Source organism: Phascolarctos cinereus, unplaced genomic scaffold, assembly GCF_003287225.1.
Source record: "Phascolarctos cinereus isolate Bilbo 61053 unplaced genomic scaffold, phaCin_HiC Scaffold_7;HRSCAF=346, whole genome shotgun sequence".
NCBI classification, from domain to species: Eukaryota; Metazoa; Chordata; class Mammalia; order Diprotodontia; family Phascolarctidae; genus Phascolarctos; species Phascolarctos cinereus.
In genome coordinates this window covers 97,125,425-97,147,714 of record NW_027556180.1, presented here as the reverse complement: position 1 = coordinate 97,147,714, position 22,290 = coordinate 97,125,425, and positions in this window count along the sequence as shown.

Genomic DNA, 22,290 nt, shown 5'->3' with positions numbered 1-22,290 from the left:
GACTGATGGTAACCCTCAACCTGGCCTAACCATCTGCTGAGATTGTTTTACTCGGTTGTGGCCACTGTGCATGCCATAGCTTCTTAGTGTTTCAGCAGCCCTGAAAAAATCTCAGCAAGCCCTCACAGCAGAGTTAGTCCTCCCTGACTAGCCCATATGTAGCTCATTGATGGAAAACATTCTTCACATGTATGAGACTCGGAATTCAATCCTGCACATCTCCCCATGTAAAAGAGCTATAAATACTGTTGAATGTATTTAGAATTTATTTTGCTTAGGTGTAATCCCTTTCTTAATATATCCTCCATCTAATTCCTCCTACCTTCTCCCTTTTCTTTTCCATTTCCCTGTTGAATGAAATGTGTTCCTTTAGACAGTTCTCTGTGATTATTCTTGTCTAAGAGATATAGGTAATATTAGTTTCAGATTTCTTCAAATATGATGCTTAGGCTTCTTTTTTATGGTTATATTGTTCAAATAGCCCAGTGCATCTTAAGTTTATTCTCCTCATTCTGATTTCTATGACAGTTGTTCTTTTTGCTATGAAGTACTTTATAATTTCCTCTATTTTGTTTAGTCTTTTTGTTTGTTTGTTTTACTATTTTTATCATGAAGCAATTGGCTTCCATTTGGTCCATTATAATTTTCATGCCATTTATTCCTTGGGCAAGATTTTGTAGATCTTGTGCCAAGCTATTAATGCCTTTTATAGTTCTTTTAGTACTTCCAAAGTGGTCTGATTGAGGGCAAATTTTTCTCGGGTATCTGAAGTATTGATCCAATTGCAGCATCGGGAGCCAAGTTCCCTATTTAGAAAACAGACAACTGTAGAGCAAGGCAAACTACAAGCATAGCTGAAATTTCAGAACAACCAAATATCAGGACAGCCTTCATGGCTTCAGCCAGCTTAAGGGATTTTTAATTAATTCTGTTGGTAATAGGGGCCCTTTGAAGGAACATAGTTTGAGGTTTCTGCTATGCCTATTCTCGTCAGAGAAGTAGTACAGAAATAGAGGTAACAGGACAGTGTTTTCTTTGCTTTCCTTAAGGAAGAATGTTTTGTTTTGCTTTGTTTTTTTTCCCTTGAAATGGGACATTTTCCTTTTGGAAATATTATGGAAAAGGCATTTTTTTTTTCTATTGTATAGTCTTAACTTAAAATACTTAACATCCTCTGTCTGATTAAGCTTCTAGGATTCCATATTGTCAATATGAATAGGGAGATGTAATAATAAATCATTTCATAGGAAAGAACATTTATGACATTGAGGTTTCCCCAGTATTCTTTCAAAACGGATCCAACTTTATGCATTATTTCCCATAGAGGATCCATTTATTTGTAAGTTCCTGAAATCCCTATCTGAGAGCCACAGGATCTTCAGGGCATGCTTCCCAGAGCCCTGTCTTTAGGCTAGCATATTTCTAAAGATAGCTGGAATAAAATGCTGTTTCCTTGGTTCCTGCTACATTTAGGCTATTTTTTTTAGTTACTGTGCATTTTATGATCCAAATAACTAGGTGACACAGTGGATGCTTTGGAGCTGAGTTCGTGTCGAAGGTGGCACTTCAGCTGAGTCTTGAAGAAACTCTGAATTCTAGAGTAGAGGTGAGGAGGGAGAACATACCAAGCATGGGAGGTAGCCAGCGCAAAAGCCCAGAAGTGAGAGAGAGATGGAATACCATTGGGAAAAAAAGGCAACTTAGATTATATTGTTGTATTTGAAAAATTAAGGCAAACTGGGGCAGCGGATATAGTCCTGACCCTGGAGTCAAGGGGACCTGCCTGAGTTTAAATCCAGCCTCAGACACTTACTAATCGCATGGCCCTGGGCAAATCATTTGACCCTAATTGCCTTCGGAAAAAAAAAAAAGGAAAAAAAAAAGAAAATTAAGGCAAACAGAGACAAGGTTCTAAGCATGGTCAATTTACTAGTTAGGCTAGCAGTAACCAATGAATTGGGCCAATGGTCTCTCTCAATGAAAAAAAGACACTAAAGCAGGGCTGACTAACCTCATATATTTTTAGGAAATACAAGAGAACAAAGAACAGAGTTGGGTAGGTGGGGAAGACAATGCGATTGTTTACAGGGTAGGCAGCACTATGGGGTTGGGGACAACATAACTGATTATATCAGGGAAAGCAGGCTAGTACCCATGTGGGGTTAGTGACCACCTCTCTGTTTCATTAAGGAATGCTTGGTTGATTTAATGGGACCCATCCTGAGGCATAGCAGACTCCCTGGCTCCAAATTGTTTTTCCTTACAATGTTGTTATTGTACAAATTTTTCTCCTGTTTTTGTTTACTTTGTATAGGTTCATAAGTTTTCCCAAGTTTCTCTGAAATTATCCTTTTTGTCATTTCTTATGATGCAATAATATTCATACTTTTTTCATCATACTCATGTACCATAATTTGTTGAGCCTTTCATCGACTGATGTCTCCACTTTGCTTTCAGTTGTTTGCCTTTATAAAAAGTGCTGCTATGAATATTTTTGTACACACATAGAAAAAAATTAATATGCATTTTATATATATTTAAGAAAATTTGTGTTCTTAATATTCTTTTAATCTAAAATTTATTTTTGAATGAAATAATTTGAAAAATAATAGAAACAGTTTACATTTTGTTAACAATGTTTTTAATTCTGCTATTTTAATACTTCTCTGTTTAAAATGAGAATATCAAAATTTTTATCTCTTAATAGCTTTTTTCTCACAATAACAGGTTTATGCTTTTGCTTTCATAAGATAATAATGGTCATTTTTCAACTGTAATATTTAAATTAGATAAAGAAATGTTTTTGCAAGTATATAGAGTGAAAATGTAGATAACGAATAATTCTAGGTCATGATGAGATCCATTTATACCTGATCATATAAATAAGTACCAAATATTGATATTTATAGAAAAGAGCATCAATGAATTTATATTTACTGAATCCAGATGCTTTATAAATATTGGATTAAGCCCAATTTTCTACATATATGGGTAGTCATTAGTGGTTCAATACCCTCTAGAATCTTTTACAATATCCATTTATTTGATATGGCCTCTTGAATAAATTGTCATATCTATATGATGCCAAAATAGCCATTTAATTCAGTAAAGAAAAAGTCCAATCCTTACATTTGTCACAACAATGACAAAAAATAACATTTGATTGATTGAATTATTTACCTTTTAATTGGTGGTTATGGTATATAGATATGTTCTGTATTTCTTTAGACTTATCCTTTCAACAATTGAAATGTTCTATTATTTGCCTCTGGCAATTACATTGACATTTATTTTTGTAAAAAGTTTTGGTAAAGAGATCATAAAAATCTTTGGTCATTAAAATACTTTAAAAAAACTGTACTGATTAATTTTCAGTAATATTTTTGAAAATAAAGTACTTTCAGGTATAAGTTGAATAAAAATTTAAATGGTGAAAAAAATTTGAAATTGCCCACTTAATATCTATATTTCATTATGCACCCTCTTACTTTCTAAAATGGCTTTTCTATTTTCCCTTAACTATATTCCTCAGGTATAAGTAGAGAATCATCAGGACTTAACATATGGCCTGCTTCACTTACCCTTCAATCTACCCCACTACTACTGACCTACATAATATAAGTACCCAGTATCCTGCCATCCACCCCACTGTTACATCTTTAGAGGATCTCTGAATTAGATGAATTTTATTTTCTATGTTTTTGCCCCTTTTTACAACCTGAGCTCATTGATAGCAATGACTCTCACTTTTTCTATTTCTATTTACTGTGCTTTGCATATAGCAAGCATTGAATAAATGATTTTCCCTGTCTCTGTGTGTCTTTTTGTTTGTCTCTGTCTCTCTCTTCTTCTCCCTCCCTCCTTATATCACTCTTCTTAACTCCATCCTTCCCTTTGTTATATGGTAAACAGTCACTATTTAGAACAATTGTTAGATCCAGTATACTAGGCAATTCAAGCTATATGTACTCAGTCTAATGAGCAAAGAAATCCTAAGTACTGAGGCTTGGGGCTGGGGAATAAAAGAGAAGGTTTTCTTTGCTTAAATTTTACTTTCATCTACTGTTTTGTTGTGATAGCCTGGGAATATCCATAATACAGTATCAAACCTCATAGATAAGTAAACACACAGATGTATGGATGATTTTCTTTGTTTAATTGTTACAATAAATTAAGAAATGAGAAAATATGGAACAGTATCTCATTAAAGCCTCAAAGCATGGAAATTCAGAGGCAAGTATAGAATTATGCATATGCAGTGCCACCCTAGGAATTAAATGAGCAACTATTTGCATTGAAATATCTTGATTCAGTTGGATCCATCATAATCTGATTCAAACTTAATTGTTTGCATTTTTATTTTTCTCCAAGCATTCATATTTTGTTTCAAGAGCCTCACTTGGCTATAATTATTTCAAAGGTTGTACTACAATATAAAAGAGTTTTAAGGAGTGAAAGTGAAATACAGTACTGCTTTTGATGATTTCATCATTCTTCAAGGTGACAAATTCAAATATCTCAGGAGGGACTTTCTGGGAAGTGGCTGGCCACAGACTAATATATTATTAATGGAAACTGAAATAAGGGAAAATCTGTAGGGACCAAAGGACTTGGATATAAGGTTGTCAAGATTAGGTCTTCTACATTGAAAAAATTAGCATTAGTATGCATTATAGAAAGTCAAAGATGTCATCCTTTATAATCGTATAAATGCAGTTCATTTGAACAATTTATTGAAAATTGCATGGGTCTTGTCCAACTCATCAGCAGGAAAAAGAAACTCTCAAATATCTTACTGACTAGAGTAGACTTTATTTTTCAACTGCACATAATATCAAGTAAAACCATATGCACAAGTACGATATGCCATTTTTCCTCCTGAGACTATAGTTTATTTTAAAAAAAAATCACACACATACTTTTTCCCCAAGTCATTTCCAAATACTGCCTTCTGTCTATGAAGGCTTCCAACTCTCCAAAAAGGAAAGAAGACAGGGTTTTATGGGTCTCTACATCTCTGCATTGAAACATTTGGAAACATTCCAATTTTGCTTCCACATAATCATTACTTCAACATTTTTGCTCCATAATAATCACATTTTAAACAAAAACCTATAAACTGGGAAAGGGTAATTAAACTAACTGCAATCATGTATGGAGAGAGATAGGAACATAGCTAGATAGAATACTACTTCTAAGAGACCCTGGATATTAAATATGAGGGGGATTAACTGTCCCTTCTTACTTTCTGGTTTTCTCCTTAAACGGATCATGCCTTTCATCTTGAGGGGAATCAAAGCTCTAGCCTATGGGTAAGATAAGAAACTAACTAGTATTTTCCCACTCCAATACATTCATTCTATAGACATCCATCAAACAAATCTTCCTAAAATAGAAATTGTGTCTACTGTGTGCTTTCAGACAGAGAATAAGATGTTACCTTGGGTTGAACTTCAAGAAAAGCAAATCATCCTCTCTTCTGGTTTGATCTCCTGGCTCTTTATGAATTCTGCTAGTTCTTTTATTGGCTACTTCTTCAATTTCTGAATTTCCTATTTGAGTTGCTGACAATGCTTTTCAACTCAGGGCTTGGCTTTGTGGTCTCTCCATTTTAGAACTTTGATAATTTCATTTGATCAGTAATCTTACTCCCTTTCTCTTCTGGCTTTGTATTCAGACATCACCCTGCTTTCTCCAGACTTTGCTGCATTTATTTAAGTCTTTGTTGTTTAGTCATTTTCAGGTGTGTCTGACTCTTCAAGACCTCTCTTTGGAGTTTTCTTGGCAAATGTACTGGAGCTGTTTTTTTTTTTTATTTTACCTTTTCCTTCTTAAGCTCATTTTACAGATGAGGAAACTGAGCAAACATGGTTAAGTGGCTTGCCCAAGGTCTGAAATAATTGAGTCTGAATTTGAATTTATCTTCCTGACTCCAGGCCTGGTTGGAACAAAATTGTTCAAAATTCCTCCTGTTTGTAAAATAGGCTTACTAATTCCTAGTTAATCTCTGACACAGATCTCATTCCTCTGGTTTCCTTGGTTTATAGGAAAAGGACACTAATCTTAAAATCAGAGTTATTATTTTCTTTATTTTGCCTTACCTACAAATACAATTCTTTATCTTCCTTTTTACCAATGTATACACTACTCCTGCTCCTACAAGTCCAATCACCTCACTTTGCCCCCCAAAAAGAAAAAAAAGTAAGTCTGAATATAAGCCATTGCCATTGCTAACATCCTTCCCCCTCCACTTATTCAAGTTATGAATACTTCAACATGACAATGATTATGATGATGATCATAAATATATATGTGTATATACATATACATATAGAAATACACACACATATGTGTATGTGTTTGTGTGTGTGTAACATTTTGAATCCACAGAGGGAAATTATTGAACTTATCCACACTATCTTTTTCCAAAAGACAGATATATTCTGTCAACCTAAATGTTTATCTTTTATTTTCAACCAAGAAAATGTAGTTTAACATTTAAGTAGAGTGACATAGTCAGTTCTATTACTTAGGAATATGAAACCTTATACGTAAAATTATGTGGTTGTGCTAAATGGCCCCTGAGGACACTTCCAACTCTAGTTCAATGATCCTATGGTCCTTATATTATATTAACAACAGTTTTTATAGACAAATGATATAATCAAAGAAAACAATCCTGATGGGTGCACATTTCTGAAAGAGAATGGACTTGTGTTATCTCAGAAACAAGCTTACAGTCTTGGTAGATAAACATTTCTAAAAGGGAGTCAAAGTACATGCAGCTGCTCATTCTTATGCTGGGATTGCCACGTATTGCAGGCACCCTTAGGAGAAGACTGGCACATACAACTAGGAAAGGGGGATGGAAAATCACGGGTTCACTCAAATTAACTTGGGGGTATTGCTTAAAATCTGCACACCTGCATCTCTTAGTTTGTGTTGGGATCAAATAACACAAAAGTAATTTGTAAGTATAAGGTGGATCCTTACATAAGTGGCTATTGGCATCATCTTCACCATCTCACTTATTAAGATATTTGCTGTTGTTAAGATAGCTACTGTGAAAAGTAGTGTGGACAATCCATAAATGATCTGGGACTAGTGTTTTGTATTTATAAGTATAATAATCTATCTAATACTGTCCTTCTTCATTCACATTCAAGTCATGATCTAGTATTACAGCCATTTTGTAGAGTTATAATACTATGATAGTCTATGTAATTTCAATTTTACTTTTTTTTTGAATATCACATATAAAAGGGTTAAACGGTCAAAGGATAAAATGTGGAAATGCTAATATTATGAATAGAAATTTTTGACTTATATGAAAGGTCAAACATATGATTTCTTTGTTATAAGTAAAAAAGGATTTTTATTTTGTTTCAGGTTATTAAAATTAGATTTCCTTTGCACATATATGGAAGCAGAACCATTCCAAAAATCATTTAGCCAGTCTATTCTTTAAACTATATTTTTTTCTTGTCTATTGTCTTTATGTGTATACATGGTTTACTACTCTTTCTACAATCCCTAGTTGTTCAGGGTTCTTTGGAAATGGTGTGTATAATGTGTTTGTGTAGAGGAGAAGGAATAAATAAAAGCCTAAATCAGAAAAAAAAAAATTTTAAGCCAAAGATGCTGTCTATAAATACATATTTTTAGAGACCATGGATCATGTAGTGTGCCCTTCAAAAAACTGCAGCATGATTTATGCTTTCACGTATTTTCAATAATACATAGAGCATGATCTGTGCCTTAGATACATTCACAATAGCTCATTGAACATGGTCCAGTAATCATCTCCAATGAAACATGCTTTGTGTTGTGCTTCAACATCATGAGCAATCATAACTTTCATCAGTTTGGCAGAAGGCAGTCATCACTCAAAAAGAGATAGCAGTGTGCCACACTGTGGGTGCGATGATTGTTTTATTCCAGTGTTCTTTTATTGTACAGGGTGAGTCTCTCAAGATTTTTCTGAAATTGCAGAAAACAGATCTCAATTTCATTTATGGCATTTGGAGAGTTGGCCCCAGTTTATATTTAGTGATCAAGTCAGTCACTTTGTTGTGTTTAGTTGTTTTCAGTTGCATCCAACTCTTCATGACCCTATTTGGGGTTTTCTTAACAAAGATACTTACCAGCTCATTTTATAGATGAGGAAACTGATGCAAACAGGATTAGGTGACTTGCTCAGAATTATGCAGTTTGTAAGTGTCTGAGGCTAGACTCAAACTCAGAAGATGAGTTTTCCTGACTCCAGGTCTGGAACTTTATCCACTGTGCCACCTATAATTTAAATTGTATTTTCATCTCTGTCTAGGAGGTGATGGATTAGCCAAAGGTTCCAAAGCCCATGAGACTGGATCATTTCATTGACAAGGACATGACTTTATCTTGGTATACTAGATTATTATTGTTTACTAGGACAGTGCTGAAAAAAGTATTTTTTCAATTCAACAAAAAGAACACTGTGGGCTAAGTCAAAACAAATTATAGGTACCTAACTTACCTGATTAAACAAACAGAAGAATCTGTTACTCTATTTAAGGAACCTGGAGAAAGGTTCCTTGCTCAAAAGAAAAGTTATCCTTTAAATCAATTAACTTCCTCTAAACTTCAGTATCCTTCCTCAGTTATGAGATGAGTATAAAACGTGCACTTCCACAATAGTTATTTCTAGGTAAGAACTTTGTAAACATCATTTCAATGATTTAACTATCATTAATTAGGCGTCTGTCATAGAAGCATTGTGGCCTGAATTAAAAAAAAAAAAAAAGAATGATGTGAGTTTTACCTCTGTCTTATATTGGCTGGTGAACCCTGATGAGGCATTTAAATTATCAATGACTCAGACAATTCTTTAGGATAGTAAGGTACATATTGGGTGTTTTACTTTGTCATAGAGTTTCCTCACTGGAATTTCCCTAAACTAATAGAATCAGAGGAGTAGTCCAAAAAAAAAAAAGTGTCAGGCATTTTGCTAGCTTATAGCAATAATAAGGTGGTAAAAAAAAAATAGCTTCTATCCTCAAGATTGATTGATTAAAAAAAAAATTATTAGGCATTTATTATGAGTCAGACACTGTGCTAAGACCTGAGGACACAATGTAAGCAACTAATACAATCAAGGAACTATGCTCTACTGATATGCAAGTTTTATGTAAAAGTAAATAATAATTTTTAGTAATTTTTATTATCCTAAAACTCTTTAGATGAACTAATTTAATTATACATCTTTTTTTTTTTAATTGGAGGTGTGCATAGTAATCAAGGTCAAGTGACTTAGCCAGGGTCACACAGCTAGTAAGTGTCTTAAGTCAGATTAGAACTTAAGTCCCCCTGACTTCAGGGCCAGTGCTCTATTCACTGTGTCATCTAACCACCCCATACGTATTTTTTCTATGTGTCCAAAGTTTTATAATTTATTTATATTTCATACATAACTCTTACTAAATAAGATTATATGTAATATAAAGGCAGTATACTAGGAGGTTATGATGTTAGCATAAATTTATACCTAAAACCAAGTTTCAATGAATCTAAATTATGAGACTTGAAATAAGAAATTTTAGTCCCTTGTGTACATAGTTAGAATTTTTGTTTAATTTAATTGAATTAAAAATGGAGAGAGATTAACTACAACACAAATGAATGAGTGCATTATGTATAACAAGACAGGAAAGTGAAGCATGTTCTTTTATCACTACAAATAAAGGTCCCCTTTTTGTCATGTTGGGGAGGGGGAAGGAAGTAGGGAGATGTCCACAAATTGAGGAATGGCTGAATGTGTGGTAACATATGAATGTGATGAAATACTGTTATGCTGCAAGAAATAAGGAAATAGATGATTTTAAAAAGACATGGAAAGAATTATATGAACTGATGCAGAGTGAAGTGAGCTGAACCAGAAAAACACTTGATACAAAAATGAACAATTTTGAAGTTTTATAAAATTATTATTAAAATTATCAGAACCAGAATAGTTTATACAATAACAATATTATAACAACAAACATTTTTGAAAGTTACAAGAGATATGATCAATACAATGACCATTCATGATCTCAGAGCATAAAAGATGAAACACACTATTACAGAAAGGTGGTGGATTTATGTTGCTGAATTACATACATACACATATTTGTACACACACACACACATATACATGCATGTATAATATCTTATAATATTGTATTAATACAGAATCATATTTGCATATGTAATTCATATATGCACACATATGCAACCGTATAATTTTATATTAGCATATTATAGTCCTGCAATTTAAACCCATATATATATGTATATATACATATATATACATATATATGTATATATACATATATATATGTATATATACATATATATATGTATATATACATATATATGTATATATACATATATATATATGTATATATATATATATATATATATATATATATATTAGACTAAATGTCCTTGATAATATATTTATATATACACATATACAGGCGTATATATAACACATACACACACATATATATAAACATACATACACATATGTAGTTTTACATATAGAGATTGAAGGAATATGTTTTGTTTGACTATGTATATTAGTTAGAAGAATTTTTCTTTCTTTTTTTTCCCCCAATGATTTCACGGTGTAGGAGTAAAGGGAAATATAGCTGTATTTTTTTTTTTTTATGGAGAGCTGGGAGTTTTGATATTTAAGAGAAATATCATGCACTTTCAGATGAATTAACTACAGCTTTATTTGTTATTGAGTTTTCACAAAATAGGAATATTGTATAACTGTAATGTTAAAAACAAAAACAGATAATAATAATAATAATAATAATAATAATAATAATAATAATAATAATAATGAAAACAATGTGAAATAAGGGTGGAGGGAGATGGTTTCCTGCTTCACTTAACTTTTTTATATTTTTTTTGTTTCTACCATGATTTACTTACTTTTTTTGTCCTTTTCTTTTTTTATAATTAATTTATTTTTAGTTTTTGACATTCATTTCCATATGATTATGAGTTTTAAATTTTCTCTCCCTTCCACTCCTCCCCTTCCAAGATGGCATGCAATCTGATATAGGCTCAACTTATACATTCATATTAAGCATATTTTCCCATTAATCATGATGTAAAGAATAATTAGAACTAATGGAAGGAACTTTTTGACTTTATCTTGGCATAGGGTGTAAGATGTTAGTCTGTGCCCAGTTTCTGCCATTTTATTTTCCAGTTTTCCCATCAGATTTTGTTAAATAGTGATTTCTTATCCCAGAAGCTGGAGTCCTAGGATTTATCAAATAGCAGATTAGCATAGTCATTGACTGTTATGTCTTGCATACCTAAACTATTCCACTGATCCACCACTCTATTTCTTAGCCAGTAACAAGTAGTTTTGATGGTTGCTGCTTTATAATACAATCTAAGATCTGTTACAGCTAGGCCACCTTCCTTTGCATTTCTTTTCATTAGTCCCCTTGATATTCTGAACTTTTTGTTCTTCCAGATGAATTTTGTTATTGTTTGTTCTAGCTCTATAGAATAATTTTTTGGTAGTTTGATTGGTATGGCTCTGAATAAATAAATTAATTTGGGTAGAATTATCATTTTTATTATATCAACTTGGCCTATCCATGAGCAACTAATATTTTTCCAGTCATTTAGATCTGATATTATTTGTGTGAAAAGTGTTTTGTAATTGTGTTCATATAGTTCCTGGTTTTGTTTTGACAGATAGAATCCCAACTATTTTATAATGTCTACAGTAATTTTAAATGGAATTTCTCTTTCTATCTCTTGCTGCTGGGCTTTGTTAGTAAAACATAGAAACACCAATTATTTGCATGGGTTTATTTTATATTCTTCAACTTTACTAAATTTGTTTATTATTTTAAGTAATTTTTACTTGATTCTCTAGAATTCTCTAAGTATACCATTGTATCATCTGCAAAGAGTGGTAGCTTTGCTTCTTCTTTGCCTATTCTAATTCCTTCAATTTCTTTTTCTTCTCTTATTGCTAAAGCTAACATTTCTAGCACAATATTGGATAACAGCGATGATAAAGGACATCCTTGTTTCACCCTGATCTTATTGGAAATGCTTCTAGCTTATCTCCATTACATATAATGCTTGTTGGTGGCTTTTGATAAATGGTATCTATAATTTTAAGGAAGACTCCATTTTTTCATATGCTCTGTAGTGTTTTTAATAGGAATGGGTGTCACATTTTGTCAAATCACCATTTACTTTTTAAAGAATGAGTACATTAGGTTTAAAGGGATTTTTGTCTCCTCAGCCTGTAAATAAATTTTGTGTATGTGTGTGCTTGCATATGTGTTTACATGTGTGTATGTGTATTGGAGGTGGGGTGAAGGTAGATCTTCTGTAATGGATTTTACACAGTTAATAAGATTTGAAATAAAATTTTCTAATCTCAAGTCATGTACTTATCTAGCAACAAGTACATTCAGTTTGTACCTTGAAGAATGGGGTCAAAATATATACAATATTATACTGCCAAGGTAGCTTTTGTTGGATGTCTGACTGTATGACTACTAGCTATGCACTAGTAGAACATCAGCATATTTACTGTAAACATATGTTTTAATGGGAGTTTAAGCAATTGTAAACATTTTTAAGCTTTTAAAATAATTTTCCCCCAATTAAAATAATGGTTCATGTAAAAAATTTTAGAAAACATCTGCTTACCATTTTCATAATTGGTTCTCATATCTCAGGAGATCTCAACTTTATTGCACTGGAATCAGTGTCAACACTCAAGAGTTCTTGTTAAAAATCCTTTCATACACTCCTTTCTCAATTGTTTATAAATATATTATAGTGAAAGGTTAAAGTTTACATGTAGGGTAATACCATTATGGAAACTTTTGAATTCCATCCAGATCATACTTCTTACAACCTTTTTGTCAAAGCACAAAGTGCATCTGCCTAAATGTAACATCAAAGGTAAAGGGTCAGAGAATGAGACTAATGGTAAATGAAAAGAAAGGAATGGAATTAGAATGAAAAGAGAATATGTTAGTAATATTTATCAACATCATGGAATTATGTATATATTGCTGTTTTGTTGTTTTTTAGTTGTTTCAGTTATGTCTGACTCTTCATAACCCCATTTGGGGGTTTTCTTGGAAAAGATACCTGAGCAGTTTGCCATTTCCTTCTCCTGCTTATTTTATAGATGAAGAACTGAGGCAAAAATAATTAAATGACTTATCCAGTGTCACAGAGCTTGACAGTGTTTGTGACCAGATTTGTATTCATTCAGGAGAATGATTCTTTCTGACTCTGAGCCTGGAACTCTATTCACTGTGTCACCTAGCTGCCCCTGGGCATGTATTAGCCACCATATAAATTGTTGAAAAGTACAAATAACCTTGTCCTTCTGAGAAGCGAACACGAAAGTGTTCTTGTTGGTGTAATTCTCCAAAGAGAAAATGTGTAGTCTCTCAAAGTATTACTTTCCAATCAAAAGAAGAGCACTTAAAATTACTCCAAAGTATAATTGCAAATATATGATTTCAACCTGGCATCTATCTTCTATTATTAAAGCTGTTCTGTTAGTTAAGATAGAAATGAAACACTGAACTTTGTGCCAAGGTAAGGGAATAGAAAACCAGCCCCAAACTCAATACTGTTTAGTCCAATTTAGAAGGTTATTTGAGGCAGGTAATTCAGGTACTGAAAAAACTGTCTTGCACTTAACTACCAAAAAAATCTAATTTAATGCAGTTGATACCTTCATTTCATTTGGGAAAGCTGTTTCATCTTCATTTTAGTTCAGAGAGCAGTTATATGAACTGACTGTGTTTACTTGCTCTGGTTTTATATTTACTTTTTGAAAAGAACTGATTTTCATCATTTTACTATTCATGTTGCCATTCAATTACATATAAAAGAAAAGTTTAAAGTCCTAAAAGGACATTGTCATTCCAGGATTTAAGGTGAGCTATACACAATAAAAAATAATAGCAAAGAGTGCTAAAATAATTAATGTAATTTTAAAAAAAGAATATTTTTTTTTCCATTTTGGTACTTCAAGTGAATTAAGAATATTTGTTAAGCATCTACTGTGATCAGACTTCTCTACCCGTGGCTTACTGGAACTATCAAGTCATTCTGAAATGGTTTTCTTAAAAAAAAAAAAATATATATATATATATATATATATACATATATATATATGTGTGTGTGTGTGTATATGTATATGTATATGTATATGTATATGTATATGTATACTATATATGTATATATACACATATATATGTGTGTATATATATATGTGTGTGTATGTGTGTATATACATATACATATACATATACATATACATATACATATACATATACATATACATATACATATACATATACATATACATATACATATACATATACATATACATATACATATACATATACATATACATATACATATACATATACATATACATATATATCTATGTAGCCCTTTTAATTATAGCAATTCATTGGTACAATGCTGATGTACATGACTACTAAAGCCTGGCACAAAACCAAAGGAGGGAGATATTTCATTAATCAGAAGTAAGGAAGAGGGACATAGAAATTATGGGCATTGTTTCACCATAATGCAAGTATGAGAAATGCAGTGGTTCTTTGGGAACAATCATTTTAGGCCTACTCAAACCTAAACAACAAAAACAACTCACATTTTTGTAATTTTTAAAAAAGTGTTTTAATTAACAGCTGTAAAGAAGGGGCCAGCAGTGCCCTTCCCCCAACCCTGATCTTGACACCCTCAAAGTAGGCAGACCAAATAACTAGCATGGAGATCTGTTTAATCTCTTCACAAGTTAAATTAACTGGATGGCCAATCATTGTAATTCGGTTGTCAGTGAAGAATTTTTGCTGATGCTACCTAGTTGCTGGCTGTCTAAAAAGGTACAAAGGAATTAGTTCATTGTGTCCAGTTGTCAGCAGTTGTTTGAACCTAGTCAGTAGCATTTTTTTTTACCAGTTTATGCAATTTATTTTACCCCAAGGACTTTAGTACTTGAATCCTTAATAATTTCAAACATGGATCTGTAGATGGATATTTATTGATCTTTAATATATTTGGCTTTGGCAGTTACTAAGTTAGACCAGTTCTGAGGTATAGCAAGATGGCAATTGAGGCATATAGAGAAAATAATAATGCTATGAGACATCTTTATTATTCTTTTTTATTACTGTTTTTTTAATTCTCCTCTCTCCTCACTCTAAGCCTTCTCTCCCATAACCATCATATATGTATTATAACATATCTAGGAAGAACACTATAGTTTGGGGGAAAGATCCTTTTTGTTTTACATAAGGTAATGAAGAAACAACCTCATTATATGAGACTGATGGATTTAAAGCTAAAAAATAATGTAAGAACCACAGAAAGACTAGAGCCAATGTAAAACAAACATTATTTGTGATTGTCTAGTCTGATTACGTGAACTCTCATCATAATGCCAATTGACTCAGTTTTTTGATACTCAACTCTTTCTTAGCTTCCATAGTTACCTTTCCTCTGACAAAAAGGCTACAGGGAGAAGCAATAAACTCCCCTCAAACCATCTTCTAAAAAGGGCTCAGAACTTTTCAGGTAATTCTTCATTTTCTATCAGTGGCTCTTCTTGGTTTCAACTCCATGGATATCATGGCATCATAGCAGATACCTGATAGTTGGCCCCTTCACCCTCTTTTCAGCTTGTTTTATGTATTACCTTCCCTTATTAGATCATAAATTTCTTGAGGACAGTATTCTCATTTGCATCTCCAGTGCCTGACACGTAGTAGACACTTAATACATGCTTATTGACAAGTATTGATTATTCTTGACCCCTCTAAAGCATTTGACACCGTTATCAACATTTCCTTTGGCATACTCTCTCCTCTATAGATTTTTATGCTGTCATTCACCTGTGGAACACCTCCTACCTATATACCTATACCTATTCATGCTAATTTGCTGTTTCTCCAAAAAAAAGGTAAACAGATGAAAGTTCAGACAACGCTGTAAACTTTCAATACAAATCAAACTGGAAAGAAACTTGGCAAAAAATAGGATTAAGAAAATATTTCCACTATCTACTAATAAGAATTATACATGTTACCTAATATTAATAGTTGCTTCTTAAAAAATATGAGACTAAAAGTATTTTTAAGAAATATGGCTAAAAGGAAAATATGAATCAGTCCCAGGCCACAGAAGAGCTCAAAAGGATTTTGAGAAGTAAGTAAGAGAAGTAGCAGAAAAATTGGGAAGAGAAATGAGAGTGATGCAAGAAAATCATGGAAAACAAGTCAACAGCTTAGTAAAGGAGACCCAAAAAATACTGAAGGAAATAATACCTTGAAAAACAGACTAACCCAAATGGCAAAAGAGGTTCAAAAAGCCAATGAGAAGAATGCCTTAAAAAGTAGAATTGGCCAAATGGAAAAGAAGGTCCAAAAGTTTACTGAAGAAAATAATTCCTTAAAAATTATAATGGAGCAAATGGAAGCTAATGATTCTATGTGAAATCAAGAAATTATAAAACAAAACCAAAAGAGTGAAAAAAAAGAAGACAATATGAAATGCCTCATTGGAAAAACTATGCGCACACATACATATACATATACATATACATACATACATACATACATACATACATACATACATACATACATATACATATATGTATACATATATACATACATATATAGATACATATATACATGCATACATACATACATATATATATATATATATATACACATACACAGAAAGAGAAAGAGAATAAAGGGGAGGCAGAATAGAATTGAGGGAAATACAGTTATTCTTTCACAATGTGACTATTATGGATGTATTTTGCATGACTATACATGTATAACCTATGTCAAATTGGTTGCCTTCTCAATGAAAGTGGGTAGGAAGAGAAAATAGGACAGAATTTGCAACTCAAAGTTTTAGAAACAAATATTAAAAGTTGTTTTTACATGCAACTGGGAAATCAGATATACAGGCAAAGGGATATAGAAATTTATCCTGCCCTACAGAAAAATAAAAGGGGAAGGGGATAAAAGAAAGGATGAAAGAAGGGAGGTCAGTTTAGGGGAAAGGGTATTTAAAATGCATACCATCTTGGGGTGGGTAGAGGGGAAAGATGAGAAGAAAATTTGGAACTCAAAATCTTGTGGAAATGAATGTTGAAAATGAAAAGTTAATTAATTAATTAATTGAAAACACACATACAAAATAACTTTAGTGTGAGAATATATTTTATCAGATATTGACTTAATAACATTATTCAAATTTTATCTAACTGATATAAAATGTAAGAAGAACAATTCTGAACACATTTTTAAAATGCTCTATTTCACCAATAGAGAGATGGAAATTAAAACAACTTTGAGGTTTAATATTGTGTTGCACAAATTGGAAAAAGATGAACAATATGTGTATAATCAATTTCAGAAGGGTAATAAAAATGGACCTACTATTAATGAAGTATTTTGATGAAATTACCAACTGGTCCAATCATTTTGAATGTAAATTATGCAAGGAAAGTAACTAAAATAACTATGACATTTGTCCTAGTGATCTCACTTTTGGACTTCTAGCCTAAGGAAGACAAAAATAGGAAGGAATATACAATATATCTCAAATATTCCTAATAGCACTCTTTTTTTTGTAATAAAGTACTTGCAGTAAAGTGTGAATAATTTGGGGAATGACACTATTAAAAATTTATGCAGTGAATGATATAGGTTACTATTTAGTAGAAAATAATCAGTATGCAGAATTAAGAGAAAAATATGAAAACATTTGTGCATGGGTATTTCAGATGAATATATTAGCCTTCTTTCACTTTAAGCAAAATGAAATGTGAAGTAAAAGTACATTATACACCACACTGTAACTATATAAAAGAAAGATCACTAAAAGGAAGAATAGCTCTGAATATGTCTTAAAGGAGTTCTTGGAGACAGATAATAAAATAAATTTGTGTAGAGAGATATATTATTGTATATATTACTATTGCTTAATCATTGTCATATGGGAGGCTTCATTCTAGAAGAGGAAGGTTACCTCTTTGCAGAAAATTATTTTATTTTAATGTGAATATGAAAGGCATTGGTATACACACACACACACAACATATATACACATATGTGTACATATTTATATATACATACACATGCATACACATAATACACACATTATATACATATATGCATGTGTGTATATGTGTGTATTATGTGTATGCACGTGTATGTATAAATATACACATATGTGTATATATGTTGTGTGTATGTGTGTGTATATATATATATATGTGTGTTACATATAGATATAGATACATAGATAGTTTGTTTTTAGAAGAGGTAATTCCATATTTACTTTGCTCGCTTCCTTTGGGGTAACAAGATTAATATGTCAGAGAAAGCTGCAAAATATTTGATAGAATTAATTGAAACAAATAGTTTTTAAGCATCCTCAATGTGAGAAGAATTATGGTAGGTACTGAAGCCATAAACACAAATATGACACAGTCTGCCATCTCAAAAATCTTTCATTCCAGAGGAATAAATAAAACATACAGTCTTGGCTCAGTTTTAAGTGTTAAGACTTTTGGAATCTCTTATATGTCTGGATTTCAGGTATTTTCTAGTAATATTTACCTAGTTTTAAAATGTTTTGGCATTTATCAAAGCCTGTAAGTTTTTCATGATATACTTATAGACCAAATGGAGATATATAAATTAGACAATGCAGTCAGGCAGATTTGGACTTTGTGGAAAGATGTGACCTGAAGAGTAGCTATGAATCATTTGTATATCAATTTAGAGGGCAGCTAGGGGGCCAAGTGGTTAGAGTGCTGGTCCTGGGGTCAGGAAGACTTAACTTCCAGAGTTCAAATTTGGCCTCAGATACTTATTAGCTATAAACTCTGGGGAAGTAACTTACTACTATTTGCCTAGATTTCCTCACCTGTAAAATGAGTTGAAGAAGGAAATTGCTAATCAGTCAATCATCTTTGCCAAGAAAACCCCAAATGGGGTCATGAAGAGTCAGACACAACAGAAAAAATGAGTGAACAACAATTGAAGTCAATTTAGAAAGAGATCTCTATGGGCGCATGCCATAAGTATCTCATTGTCTCTGGGCCATTTCATATTGCAATGAAAGACTTCAAAGAAGCCCTAAGTGGCATGCTTTTCAGACTCACTCATGACATGAACACATGAGGAAAAATTGTCATGCTCAATGGTAGAATCAGAACAAAAAACAATACCAAAAGAGGAAAATGATGTGCTGAGAAAACTTAATGGAATATAGCAGTTGTCTTTATGAATGTGAAATACTATCTTGTGGAAGTACTACTAAATTTGTTTTGCATGTTCCTATAAAATACAACTAAGAATAGTGGAGTTAAAGTACAAATAGGCAATTTAGGTTTAATGAAATGGAGGAAGATAATCTTATTAAAAATTAGAATTATCCCAACGTAGAATTGACTGACTTGGTAGATAATGGGTTGTCCTTACTAAAACTCTTCTAGTTTCTGTTTTCAGTTCAGACCTCAGTTCTTGTAATAATGACATTTTTTTACATTTAATTTTTATTTTATTTTTTTCTCAGTTGCATGAAAACAGAAATTGTAACATTCATTGTTTTTAATGTTGGATTCCAAATTCTATCACTCCATCTTTTTTGCCCATCCTTCTTGAGAAGGCAAGTAGTTTGGTGTAGATTCTACATGTGTAGTCATGCAAAACAATGCCGTGTAAAACCATGTTGCAAAAGAAAACATGTGTGTGTGTGTGTGTGTGTGTGTGTGTGTGTGTGTGTGTGTGTGTACTATATTTTCATTTTGGAATCTCTTTCAAGAGATGATTAGTGGATTCTTTCAATTTCTATTTTACCATTTGGTTCTAGGATATACTTTTTCCTTCATAGTTACTTAAAATATGATGTTCAGACCCCACCTCCCATTTTTATTGTGACTTTTAGTTAGTCAAATAATTATTAAATTATCTTTCCTTTATCTATTTTCCAGGTCTATCTTTTTTAAAATGAGATATTTTGTGTTTTCTTCTATGTTTTTCTTCCTTTGGTTTTGTTTTCATTGTTTCTTGATGGTTCATTAGCTTCTATTTGCCTGAAAATACATTTGACAAATTATTTTCTTTAGTGAGTTTTTATGGCTTTTGCTTTTTCTCCCCCTTTGACCAATTTTACTTTTAAAAAGTTTTTTTGGTGAATTTTTGTACCTCTTTTTTTTTTAAATTTGGCCAATTTTGCTTCTTAAGGCATTCTTCTCTTCAGTGGAATTTTGTTTCTTTTTTTTACTAAGCTGTAGATTCTCTTTTCATAATTTTCTTATGTTGTTCTCATTTATTCCCCCAATTCTTCTGCTACCAATCTCATTTGATTATTTAAAATCTTTTTTGAGCTCTTCTGGAAAGTCTCATTGGGCTTGTATCTAATTTACATTTTTCTTTGGGGCTTTCCTGTAACTACTTTGACATAATTTTGTTCTTATGGATTTGGTCTTGATTTTTCTTGTAACCCTAGTAATTTGTTATGGCAAGTTTTTTTTTCTGTTTTTATTTGCTCATTTTTCCAGCTTTTTTCTTGACTTCGAACTTTATGTTCAAATTGGGATCTACTGTCTCTAGCTTCCGGACTTTTTTTACTGCTGCTTTCAGAGGTAGTCTTTAGAGTCTCTAGGTTTCTGGTGCTTCCAAGGTGCCATGATCTAAAGAGACCTGTGGTCACTGTTCTCCTGGCTTGTACTCTTTATCCAGGTAGAGATCTTCTATGGCAACCATTGGAGCTGGCACTCCTGCTGGCCCTGAGACTGTGACCTTGTCACTTGATCCTCTATGGCTGCAAATTGCTAGTGTTCCCCTCTGTTTTAGAATTGAGACCAGGATCCTTAGTACCCCATGAGCAACCACACTCACTCTTCTCTGCCCTGGAACTGACTAGACCTTCTGTTCCTCTGTGGCCAAAAATACTATTGCTCCTTTTGGCCATGGAACTGTGACCCAGAACTTAGTATGGGCAATGCAACTAGGTGCAACACCGGCACAGGGTTCCTTCCTTCTGACCATTTGTCTGACATGTAATGTCCGTGAAGTTTGGTGGCTAAGAATTCCAGATGTTGCTGCTGCTGCTAATGCAGGCATTTCTAAAGCTAGCTGCTAGTGCTGCAAAGTCTGTGCTGGCTCCAGTCCCAAGCACCATACTGGAAAGACAGATATTTCCTGCCAATCTCCTAAGTTTTCCTGAGCTGAAAATGTGTTTCACATGAACCTTTTTTTGGTCCTTTTGCTCTAGAATTCAATTTAAGGTATTATTTTAGAATTGTTTGGGGGTAATTTAAGAGAACTAAACTAAGTGCTTCTCTACTCTGCCATCTTTGCTCCACACTCCAACAATCATTTTTCAATAACTTGTATCTAGACTTTCCAAAGACTTACCAAAATGCAGAATATAAATTTTCCACTTCAATTTAATTCAAACAATAAGTGGTTTCTGTGTCAGCTGCTAATGAAAGACTGTACATAATTCAGTGCAGTCCATGACCTTATGCTTATAAATATTTCTAATATCTCATATTAACATTGGGTCAGATAGATTTTTTTATAACCAACTGAATGTGCATGTTATTCCCTCTTTGAGCCACATCCAATTAGAGAAAAGTTTAAACAATGCTTGCCTCCCTTCTTTCTTTCCTTCTACTGTAACAGGTCTTTGTGCCTCTTCATGTGATGTAATTTAGCCTTTTCTACATTCTCCTTTCCTCTTCTCTTAGTACAATCTTTTTTTTAATCCTTCAATTATTTTTTTATCATCATGTAAAAGTTAACTTATACCAATGTCATCTGTCTATGTACATCGTTTTCTAAGTGCCATACTAAAGAAACAGCTTTTAAGAATTACACATATCATGTTTCCATGTAGAGATGTAAACATTTCAACCTCATTGAATGAAGTTTTTTTTTTCATTCTTGTTTACCTTTTTACGCTTCTCTTGAGTCTTGTATTTGAAGATCAAATTTGTGTTCAACTCTGGTTTTTTTTTCGTCAGGAATGATTGAAAGTCCCCTATTTCATGGAATGTCATCTTTTACTCTGAAAGATTATGCTCAATTTTGCTGGGTGGTTGATTTTTGGTTTTAACCTAAGCTCCTTTGCCTTCTGGAATATGATATTTTAAGAACTTCAATCCTTTTAATGTAGAAATTTACTCTATAGGGA